The sequence below is a fragment of the Pteropus vampyrus genome, unplaced genomic scaffold (assembly GCF_000151845.1).
Source record: "Pteropus vampyrus isolate Shadow unplaced genomic scaffold, Pvam_2.0 Scaffold6, whole genome shotgun sequence".
Lineage (NCBI taxonomy): Eukaryota > Metazoa > Chordata > Mammalia > Chiroptera > Pteropodidae > Pteropus > Pteropus vampyrus.
This window is the reverse complement of record NW_011888787.1, coordinates 14,916,559-14,927,606: the sequence shown is the minus strand read 5'-3', so window position 1 is coordinate 14,927,606 and position 11,048 is coordinate 14,916,559. Positions and strand designations below refer to the sequence as shown.

The 11,048-nt window shown below is 37.6% G+C and overlaps 1 pseudogene; it reads left to right on the top strand.

Annotated features, from left to right (window-relative positions):
* The first annotated feature begins 7,614 nt into the window (after positions 1–7,614).
* On the top strand, positions 7,615–7,733 carry LOC111745583 (annotated as a pseudogene).
* The last annotated feature ends 3,315 nt before the right edge of the window (positions 7,734–11,048 follow it).

Sequence of the window (11,048 nt, the reverse complement as noted above, 5' to 3'; positions counted from 1 at the left end):
CAGGAAGCTTCTCCGCCATGGAGCTCGGGATCTCCCAAACTGTAAGTTACCGCCACCCAAACCACAGCCACCGCTTTCTCCCCTGCCCCGCCTCCCAGGGAAATCTAGGACCCAACAGTCCTCTTAACTTGTAGTTTAGTTGGAGAGAAATTGACGTAGATCAGTTGGTAGACTTGTGCGAGCAGACTAGTGGTTGCTATTTCTTTTTGTAAAAGAAAAAATGCCATTCTCGCAGGGCAGTTGAATGACACTCCAGTTTCTCACGTTGCTGCTGGTAGAGGACTTGATTTGAAATGAGAACATTGTATTACTAAGAAGCCCAGGCTGTAGTTAAATGTTACCTTCGGGTGTTAGGTAAAGCAACATATCTAAGCACTGCTTTATTTACGGAGGGCGAACTGAAATTAGAAAGTGAACAGTTATACTCTGACCCTAAGGGAAATATGTAAAATTCTTTTTGTTTTGTTTTTGTTTTTTTTTAATCCTTAGGATTAAATGAAATGGTAGGCACTAGTCTAGATGTTCAGCCAGAGTGTCAGTTTTGTGCTCTTGGTAAAGTTATGTGACATTTCAATGTGTTTAAATGGTAGAACAATGGATTTATGGAGGTTTGCTTGCAAAAAGTTAACACTGTCTTTTTATATTCCACACATACTTTATTTTCAGATGAAAGACAATTGGCCTCTTTACTTGCCTGCTTAGATACTGCTAGTTGGCGAATTTTCGGATATGGCTCTGCACTGTGAAACTGCCAGAATGGGAGGAGGCAGTGTTAGAAGTGGTAACTGTGATCAGAATCATCTGGGATTGTTTTAAACTTGTCATATGGTTTCTTTCCCCAATTCTAAGTGTCCCAGCCCTCTCTTAATCACTGTTTTAATTGAACCCCAGTTGTCAGGGGGTGGATCTAAGGTGAAGCTAATGATAAAATTTAAGCTTTAGGTGTAGCTTTCGGTGTTCATTTGCTTAGGCCTCTGGAAATGTTGGGAGTTACTGGGAGTTATAGACCTTCTAGGTGGGAAGGGAATGACAGGTTGCAGCAGACCCATTTCTAAGTTAGCCCTTCTGCAAAATTGCCTAAAGCTATCTCAGAAGAAAGGATTCTAGGTCTGTATGGTTCCAATCAGTTGTTGAGATTTCTTTTCTCATTCTAAATATAAATTTGTTTTTCCACCTGATTTTGTATTCTTTTTAAAAGGCTGTAAGCTTCAGACCAGTACACCTAGATCCACCCTGCTTGTTAGTGTTGTATAACTACGTGTATTGGCCACTTAGGAAAAGTTAAGAACCATTTCTATAGAACCACATAGATTAAGGTAAGGATATTATGTTGGTTAAAGCCCAAAAAGAATACTTGGAAAATTTTAAATTAGCTGCCTGCTTATATATCAATAAGTTGAATTTTTTTTCAACCATTAACCATAGCCAGTGAGACAAGCATATTTAAGAAAGTCCTCTGCATTTGGCCTCTCTTTCTAATACTTCATTTCTAGCTGGCTCCTCTATACAACCTACCACTGGCCAGCCTGCCCTAGAATGGTATTGAGAATTACTTCTGAAGTATATAACGTTATCCTTTAGTACCTGGGGATCGACCACTTTCATATTCAGTATACATTCACAATTTTAGTCCCTATTCCTGTAGACAATTTGCGAATATATACCATGACACTGTCCAGGAGCTGTTTAAAAAGTAGGATTTTGACTTACATTTCCTTTTCCCCCTACAGTATATTGCCCATATGTGGCAAATACATGTTAAGTATGTTTGCATAAGACTTTGTGCTAAGGATTCTTTGGATAGAAAGAAATGCATGATTCAGTTTTTGCTATCACAGTCTTGGAGTCCAGGTGGAAGATGTGACAGAAACTGTAAATGGCAATATAAATAAAGATGGAAAGTAAAACGAAGCATTGTTCTAAATTTTTACATAGTCCAGTGAGAAAATGATACCAAATCTTAAGAGAGCACAGGGAAGGCAGAGGATATTGACTTAAAAGAACAAGTATAGATGTTGGAAGGTCAGAAAATGTAACCTATGATTCAAAAAAAGGAAAAGAAAAAGGATAGAAATTATAATACTGTGTAAGAATAGTGTTAGAACTGGGGCGAACTGAGATGTGGCTTGCAAAAAATTTAAGTAGAGAAAAGGCAAATTTCTCTACATTGAAAGGAAAAAATTCTTTTGGGAGAAAATTAATATAGTAAAACAAAATAAATTGGCTTTATTATTAAATAGTATAATATGTAGACGAAACAGCAGTTGAAATAGAGCATTGGTAAATAGGTCACACTGAAACACTGAGATGCTTCTCTGGCACTCAGTAAATGACAGTTCTTAATATTGGCCTTTTTAAAGATATTTAGTACCAAAAAATAAGATCTATATCATCCAGGATAATCAAAGAATTTACAAATGTAATTATCTTCTTCACCACTAGTCATCTTTGAGAATTCATGGAATTCAGGCATGGTGCCCAAAAGTTAGAGATAGGTAAATATTAAAAAAAGAAAAAGAAAAAGAAAGAAAGAAAGAAAAAAGAATAGGCAAAAAGGAAGTTCTGGAAAGCATAAAGCAGTAGACTTGCTTTTAATCTCCACAAAGCTATCAAAACTACAGAACTCTTTTGTTAATAAAAACTGTTAAAAGAAAGAGGTGATCGTGTTTTATGAGAATGATGGAAAACTATATATGTTGGATATCTGTCAATTCAGAAATTCAGTGTAATGATGGAGGGACATAATTGTACTATTCAACAGTTCTATCAAATATTAGAAGATATTGGAAGTTTGGTTATCGATTTTTCACAGTTGTTCTCTGAACCATGTCTATGTAGTTCCTTTTGTGTGCTTGTATGGCCCTGATGAAAATCAGAACTCTCTCCAATAATTTAAGTGAAAGGAGTTTAATGCAGGAACTATTTATAGAATTTGGTGCAGGATTCAGGAACAAACAAGGGATACTGAGGCACTTAGAAATGTGCAGTATTAAAAAATCATTAGCACCTAAAGGAAAGAGAGATGGAAATGGTGTTTCCGGACATGGTGACAGCCAGAGCTCTGAAGGGAGCTGTATTTACAAAGAAATGTAGCTAGAAATGTGCAATGGCCAGAAATGTGGCGCCAAAGCAAGAGGGACGTAGGGAGTACTTCCCCGAGCTCCTCTCCTCCCTCTTGGCTCTTCTGCTTGTGGCCCCTACTGGGCGAGCTGCTCAGGTGATGTCATCCATAGGGATCAGCCTCCTTCCAGGACATAGAGAATAGGTGGGTGGGAGCTGGCCGTTGTGGGAGAAAAATGAAGAATAACCATCATAATACATAGTACAAAAGTGCGGAGAGTAGCTTTGGGTACCGATAGCCATATTTTACCTCCCATCCCATATGCTCCTCTATAATGTGACCTGCCATCTTCCTATCAAGTGGTGGGATCTCTGCTCTTCTTCCTCAATATAGGTGGGTTTGTGACTGCTTTGATCAATACAATATGGTGGAAGTGCTAACATGCAAATTCCAGGGCTAAATCATAAAAGGAAATGCAGGTGTACTTTGTCCAGTAGGACACTGCTTTTTGAAGCTTTATGTAAGAGATGCATTTTAAGGCCTCTATGTTGTGAGGAAGCCCAGGTTCCCTTGAGAAACCACCTGTAAATGCTCTGGTCAGTTGCCCCAGCCAAAGTCCCAGGCACCATCCAGCATCAACTGGTTGGCTTGTGAATGAAGATGTCTGAATGTTTTCAGTCCCCAGCATTGAGACACCCCAGCCATCAAGTCCTCTAGCTGAGGCCCCACATACAATGGAAAAGAGACAAGCCACTAATGCTGTGTCCTGTCTGAATTCCTGACCCAATAAACGAATGAGCATAAAAAATTATAAAGACAGTAAAATTATTTTATGCCACTAAGTTTTATGATGGTTTGTTACACAACAGTAGAAACTATAGCAATAGGCAGTAGTCCGTAACATAATCAGTCTTCCAAATCTTTTGATAGAGTACTGGGATCAAGAACGGACTATGAAATTTAATTGGCATGAATGGGAAGTCCTGAAGAAAGCTCTGGTACTCATTGTAGATAAAAATATAGCCATGACATAAGCTTAGTGGTTAGGAGTACAGACTCTATAGCTATACTGCCTATATTTGAAATTCCGGTCCATAGCTTACTAGCTTTGTTTCCTTGGGCAAGTCACTTAAACTCCCAATGCCTCAGATTTTTCATCTGTATAATGAGGGAAAATAAGAAATATGAGGATTAGATGATTTACGATATGTAAAGAGCTTATAAGTAGTGCCTGGCTCTTAGTAAACACTGCTGAGTGTGGATCAGGACCATAGGGCCCTGCTGTCTAAGACTACCTGCAGTGATGGGTACATTCTAAATCTTCCTGTCTAATGTGGCAGCCACTGGCCACACGTGACTTTTGAGCACTTGAAATGTGTTAGTGCATCTGAGGAACTGACCTTTTAATTCTCTTTAATTAATCTGCACTTTAATCTAAGTAGCCACCTATAGCAGGGGCTGCCACTTTGAACACTGGAGGCCTAAACAAATCATTATTTTATTACTAGTGTGAATTATGGTTACTTGAGAAATATCCTTGAAAGAATGAGTGATTTCCTCCCTTGATGATCTGCTGAAATATATAAAACACACATATACACACATGCATGCACATGCATGCACACATGTACATATATCTGTACAGGTGTGTATAGCATATGCATGTGTGTATATACATATATATTAATGTGTGTATAGTATGTAAGCATGTTTAACTGTGTGTGTGCATGTGTGTGTGTGTGTGTGTGTATACATTCTCAATTGCCCAACTCACTTAAAATCTGGAATACAGGATTACAGCAGGCAGATCGTATGTTCTCCTTTCCCTGGCTTATGTCCTGACCCTGTCTCAGAGGGTCTTAATATTTTGATGGTTAAAACAAGAGGAATCAATAAAGCAAAGTGCTCATCTAGGACTGTTTATATTCCTACTACTAGAAGCTCCACTATCTACCATCACAGGCTTCTTATGTGTTCACTGTCTTTTGTATTCCTCCCAGAAGAGGAAGTGTGGGTGAGCAAAGTAGAAAGAAGAATCCTCAAATTCTCCTTACGGTCAGCATATGTGATCAGCAATAGAATGAAAACAAATAAGGAAATTTTAAATAAGTTTGGGGAGACCTTGCATAGGACCATTTATGTGCAAACATTCCTAGTGATTTTCCGTGACTGAAAGATCAATTTACATAAATAACATGATATTGAATCTAAACAAACCACATTTTCAAGGTCATGCAGAGTATTAATTGTACTGTAATCTGAACTGTCCATTGCTACCTCTGAAGCTCTCTTCCATTCCCTGTATTTGAAAGGGAAATCGATGGTCTGTGACAGAAAGTGGCCAAGGGATAGTATCTCATCTGAGGATGCCAGTGCCCTGTTATTGATTCTTTCGAATGCTATGTTGAGATGGAGCCGGGGATCTTGTCTGAGCTTGGCAGAGAGGGGCTATGGATCCATCAGCACTGTCTTCCCTTGGCACGAGAGGTGGGGAGGGCTGCAGTGGCAACAGTCTGGCCATGCATTTGCCGTCTCGAAGGAGAAGAAACAAAGGGGTTTAACCGCTGTGTTCTGGCAACTGTGGCCTATGAAGAGAGGCTAGAAAAGAACAAAATGTAATTTATCTTGGAAAAGACTTGGGTCTTTTATGAAGACTATTATGATCTAGATGGGTTAAATGTCCTTTTGAAGGCAAATACTAGTCAAACAATACTAGTCAAAAATATGTGAAGACACGTTTTAGGTTCATTTAAGTTCATTTAAGGAAGTTTTCTAATTGAAGGTTCCAAAATGAAAGGGGTTACTCAGCATGGTCATGAATTCTGTCACTAAAAATGTTCTAGCACAAGCTGGATGACTAACTGTCCCAGAGGAGGGATGGGTGTGACAGTTGGACTGTCGCTTTCCACTATTAACAGGCTATTGCAAATGGAATTTTAACTTACTAAATTTAAACTGCGAGAGCAGTGGGAAGTCTTAATTATATGGTCCTACTCACCCATCAACATAATCCCCAAACTGAGATATTTGCCATTTCCTAATCCCTATATGTTTAGTCTCATACCTGTTATCTTTTCCATTTAATTCTGTGCTAATGATGTGACAGTTTCTTAGATCTCTAGGATGAAATACTGTTGCCTTCTATTTATACCTTTCACTCACTCTCCATGTCCCCTACATATTGAAAAAGTCCCCATCAGTTTTATCTTCCTGCTGTCTTTGGAATTAGTGCCTTCTTCCTGTTCCCACTGCTATAGACAGAGTAGTTCCATGGTTACCTCTTAGAGCCATTAAAATTGTCTCATCAAGTCTCAGTCTCAAATCTTCTGCCTCTAGTCTATCTTGAGTGGCCACGGCAAACATGTTTCTAGAGCACACAGCTCCGACCGTATTTTCACATTTTGCCATTCAAGGCTCTTGGTGATCAGGCTGCACCTGGCTGTCCTGACGCCTGTATCACCACTCTGTCCTCCACAGCCTTACTACTCCAGGCATGTCCCATGCACCCACTGCCTCGCTTTGGAGCTTATTAGAAATGTGATCTCAGAACCCACTCCATAGCCAGTGGATCAGGGTCTGTACTTTAGTAGGATTCCTTGTGGCTTGTTTGCACCTTACAATTTGAAAAGCACTGATCTAGGAGCACTGATCTAGGATGGTCCGCTTGCCACTAGGTGAACTTACTCCATGTTTTTCTACCTCTTAGTAATTATTGTTGGGTCAAAACGAATCCTTTCTGTTCATTATGACCCAATGTAACACTGCCTCTTCCCTAGGGGCTTCTTCATCTCCAAGTAGAATTAATTTCTCCACTTTGCACTTTTTAAATAGTATTTTGAATCTTGTAATACTTAATACATTTTGCCTTACAAACAGGTTTTTATTTCTCTTCTGTAAAACCTTGTTTGCTTCTCTAGCTTCAGTAAATTAAAGTCCTTAAAGGTAGGGGAATAAGAAATCTAAATAGTTATGAAATAAGTATGTTAGTGGATGACATAGCCTGTGACTTTTTTCCTCTGAAAGACCTAATTATTACTATAATTTGTCAATGATCTGTTTTCAGTAAATTCAGTCTGTATTGTGTTGGTCTTGTATTGTGATGGAACCCCACTCCAGTAGGAAAGAAATGATGATGAATTTTAAGTAGCTCCCCGAGTATATCTGAAGTCTGGAAATGCAGATGCAGAAAGAGAAAGGCACCAGCAGAAACCATCCTCAATGTTATATTTGCAAAGGGGAATGGCTGTTGTTTAGCCCAAAGGAGGGGGGGTGGCGGGGAAAACCCATGGGAACCTGTAGGAAAGGGAACTACAGTTCTTTAATGCAGACAACAGTATTTCATTTGTTTATTGGTCAGTGCCAGTGAGAAAACTATTACAGATATTATGGGAAAATGATGTCAAAAGACTCCAGATTTGAACTAATATACTCTAAAGTATGTACTTTATCGAGTTTTAAAGGGGCAGTTATATTTCTGCATCCCTGTGGTTCTGATAAGGTACTCTAGTATAACTAACTGATAGCCTGCTACAGTTTTACAAGTGGCCAGTGTGGTCTACAGCCATGCTACCCTGAACAAGCCCGATCCCATCTGATCTCAGAAGCTAAGCAGGGTTGGGCCTGGTTAGTACTTGGATGGGAGACCACCTAGGAAAACCCAGTGCTGTAGGCATAAAAAATAAAATAAGAAATCAATCAATCAATCAATAATAGATTGTAAGCTGACAAGGTCTTTGCAATCTGTGAGGTCAACCAAGCCTTGTCTAGATAGATAGATAGATAGATAGATAGATAGATAGATAGATAGATAAAAACAAGTGGCCAGTGTGATCAAAAGGGAACGGATTCAATAGCTATGTGGTTGTAATATTCAACATTAATTTTATTCATGTATTTATTTATTTGCATCCCACATTTTCCAAAGAGCATATAAGACTAAAAGTTAAACATTCACCGTTACTCACTGTAAGAAGATATTTTAAAGTTTTCTCAATAAACAGGTGAAAAGTTGTATGCTTGAAAGATTTTGTCTGTTTTAAACAGAATATTTGATCAGCTCTGACACTGTATATGTTAGTCATGCTGGATAACACAGTGTTATCTATAGAATTAATAAAAAAAATAGACTAGGCAATCAAAATTATTAGCAAATACTGACATAAAAATCAGTAAAACACTCAAAATAAAACAGGTTAAACCAGTAGTTTTTAAAAATTGAAATTGAAATAATTCTTTTTACTTTGAGAAATGCTTTGATATGACATATTATTTTAATTGTTTTATTAACCAACTAATGTTATTGAGATAGAATTTATATACCATAAAATTTATCCATTTTGAGTGAATGATTTTTTTAGTAAATTTACTGAATTGTACAATCACTGTAATATTGATTTAGAATATTTTTCTCCCCCCAAAATCCATTATGCCATTTTGCTCCCAGCCATACAAACTATTAATCTACTATTTCCTGTCTCTATATATTTGCTTTTCAGGAAACTTCATATAAGTGGAATCATACCACATGTGACCTTTTGCCTCTGGTTTCTGTCATTTAGCATAGTATTTCTCAGGTTCATTTTTGTTCTAATTTCATTTTTATTAGTCATGGCTTTAGTTTTTTAATATAAGAAATAATTTTTATTTAAAAATGAAAAAACAGAGCATAATCTCTTTAAATTAAACATTAAGAATAGAAATTCTACCTAAAGTGACAATAAAAGCCTTTTCATGTGTGACCAAAAACAGATGGCAAACTCTTGGTATGTGAATCTTCAAAACTGGGGTGAAAATCCCTAATTTGTTCTTTTGTACTGACTCTGAGGAAGTTAAGCGTGTGTATGTGTGTGTATACATACATCTGTACCTATATGTATTTAATCTAATAGAACATTGAAGAGTATTTCCTTCTCTTGCACCTTTCAGTTGTGACTGGGCTGTGAGTCTGTTGTAGGCTTTGAGTCTGCCTCATGTGTCTTCTTCATTTGGGGATCAAGACCGAAGGAGTGGCCCCTGACAGGGACATGTCATTCCTGGAAGAGGAAAAGCAATACAAGCACCAGTGGAGGCAGGCAGTGGCTCCCAAATCTCCGCCCAGATACACACCGTCATCCAAAGCAAGTCACTGGTCAAATCCATTGGGGTGGGGAACGGTTTTCCTTTTATAAAGAGGCTCTGAAAGTTACCTGGCAATTGACCAGAGGGTGTAAGCCTCCCATTGGAAGACAGAGGGTCGTAGGGGACGATTATACCATCTCCCACAATGGTTTTGAGGCAAACTTATAGGCAGATGGTGTATTCGACCTTTGCAAATAAGGAAAACCAAGTTTTTTTCTATGGAATGTTAAATACAAAGAGGAAAATTCTCCACTAGGTAAGAAGTTAGCCAAGCATAATTGAGATAAATGAGAGGGCATTTGTCATAATTAATAATACAATAATAAATCACATAATAATTAACTAATTAATGCAATTGGCTAATGTTCACAAATAGTCTGAGTAATATCTTACAGATCCTTAAAAACCTCTAGCTATATATAAAATGCAGACAGTGAGTTTCTCTATTTAAGGAGCTTATACTTATTTAAGGGAGGTTATCGTAGTAATATATTGATAGTCTGGGTGAGGCTATGTGTATAACTGCCAAGGTTAAAAGTATGTAAAGTAGGGAAGCAATCCATGGAGTCAAAGGCGGCACTGTGGAGAGAAAGTTAACAAGGTAGGATACTTTTCATTTAAAATAACTGAGACGTATGCTTTCAATTACAGTTGAGAGTGTTACCAAAATTCCTGTACTGTCTCTTAAATTCTATATATGTGTACAGCTCCCCTTTGAGTGAGTCATTACATGTAGTATCTGCCAGGCTATTTAGAAGTACTAGGGGATAAGAATATTCTTGGTACAGCAGTTTTAACTGTCAACTAGCTTTCCTGATATAAGCATATATTAAGTCCTTTCAGAAATGCTCCTATTTGTTGGTTGGTTAGATTTCAAGGCAACTCAGCCCTTTCCTGGAGAATATCTATGAAGACAGCACTTTGGTTTAGAGAAGTTTTCATTTACTGTACCAGGATCCATTTTAGCCATGCCTATTAAGTGTGCAGTCAGCTGGCTGTGCTCCTTAGGAAGCATTTTTATTACATTCCTGAGTTGGGTCTGCAGTGTTATCTGCCCATAAGACATATTTTAACCTCTTCAGGAGTTCTGCTTAGAGTAATTATTTTTCTTGGCTTGCTGTGCTTCCAATTAGTCATCACTGAATCTACAACAGGTAGTTGGCTGATACGGTGTTTCATATATGTATCCAGTACCCCAAACTTATTTTAAGGCAGGTTTACTAGACCCTTATCATTTGTGGATATTAGGATTCATGGCTTCCAGTGTGGTAATATGACATATCACTGAGGCACACAGGTAAGAGTGGTTTGGAGGACATACTTAGTGAGAGAGCTCTGCCTGTCTTTCAGCCTGAACATCTTCCTTGTTCTTTATTCGTTCTTCCTGACATATGCAGAAATCTTTCCTGAGGTGATTAAAAACACTAATTTTTTAGTGTATGTGTGTGCGAGTGTAAAAACAAAGCATCTGAAAAGAATGTAAATGCTAAAAATCTGGAACAACTTTTTTTACCTGCTCAGCAATGGTCAAGAAGAATTTATTTTTATTTCAATGGTTCATGAAAAAAAAACTGAAAAGAAAATAGATAATTTTCAGTAATCAAGAATATATCTTTATCCTATTCGAACATACCTTTTTAAAGCTTTTCAAAACTTTTAGTATGATTTTTTATTATAGAATATTTTCATGCATACAAAAGAATAATATAATGTATATATCTATATTATATCTGCCTCTATATATTGTATAACTATGTAACATCTATAGTGTAAAGCAAGGGAAAAAACAACCTCTGGGCAAAATCTGATCCACTTCATCTTTGTAAATAAAGTTTTATTGGCATGCAGCTACACCTATTCATTGAGGGAT